This window comes from Kryptolebias marmoratus, linkage group LG18, assembly GCF_001649575.2.
Source record: "Kryptolebias marmoratus isolate JLee-2015 linkage group LG18, ASM164957v2, whole genome shotgun sequence".
NCBI lineage: Eukaryota > Metazoa > Chordata > Actinopteri > Cyprinodontiformes > Rivulidae > Kryptolebias > Kryptolebias marmoratus.
In genome coordinates this window covers 9,430,719-9,431,598 of record NC_051447.1, presented here as the reverse complement: position 1 = coordinate 9,431,598, position 880 = coordinate 9,430,719, and the positions used below count along the sequence as shown (strand labels likewise).

The 880-nt window shown below is 49.2% G+C and overlaps 1 protein-coding gene across 1 annotated transcript in view; it reads right to left on the bottom strand.

The window, feature by feature from the left end:
- Positions 1–880, bottom strand: part of kmt2e (lysine (K)-specific methyltransferase 2E) — a gene marked incomplete at its 3' end in the record, with an annotated part of 25,369 nt that overhangs the window by 14,837 nt on the left and 9,652 nt on the right.

The window sequence follows — 880 nt, the reverse complement described above, 5'->3', positions numbered from 1 at the left end:
CTGCTCTGGACTGAACCTGGGCAGCAGCCGGTGAAAGCCCCACTTTCGAGCCCGTTATCTGCTTCTGAATAAATTTGCAGCGAGCAATCAGACTCAGAGAGCTGAGACAAAGAATAAGTCAGGGAGTGTCGAGGCAAAAAGGGGGCTTTTCCAACCCCCGGTGGCAGCGGAGCTCTGCAGAAATGGGGGTGGGGGTGGGGGGCAAGGACACGTTGGGACTGCTTAAGACGCCATATCTGTGTGAGGACCACCTGTCACTCAGGGCAATGGCTATGGCAAAAAGCCATGCGCAGTGCAAAATGGAGGGAGGGGAGTGAGGCAGATACCATAGCAACTCAAGCTGTCACGGCAACAGCTCTGATGAAGCCAAAGGGGTGGGCTGTCCCTCCTTTAAAGGGACAGAAGCCCCTCCGTAAGTCGATGACGTGTGTTATTCTTTAGTCATATGCAAACGTCTTGCTTAATTTATTCAACCGGAAAAAAATAAAAAAATAAATAACGCCACAGCTATGTCCTTGACAAGACTATGGGAAACGAAGAGGAGGGGCAACAGGAAGCTTGTTGCCATGGCTCCAAGCATCATTTCTGCTTCACTGACTGAATGCAGTGTACACATGTGCAAACATCAAGCTACGGGTTTGGAGAACGAAGACATAGAGTCATGTTTTTTGGTACTTTGGTTACACTTTAGGGAGTTTTAGAGACACAGATCGCACACAGACACGTTCTGGATCCATTAACAGTTCTCAGAGCGCAAATTTAGGCAAAAGCTCAACACGGTTTGTCTTTGTTGCAGGAAATAGTTGAGTGGAAGTCCAATCAATGACAGCTGAACCTTTTTATGTGTGTGTGTGTGTGTGTGTGGGGGGGGGGGGGGGGG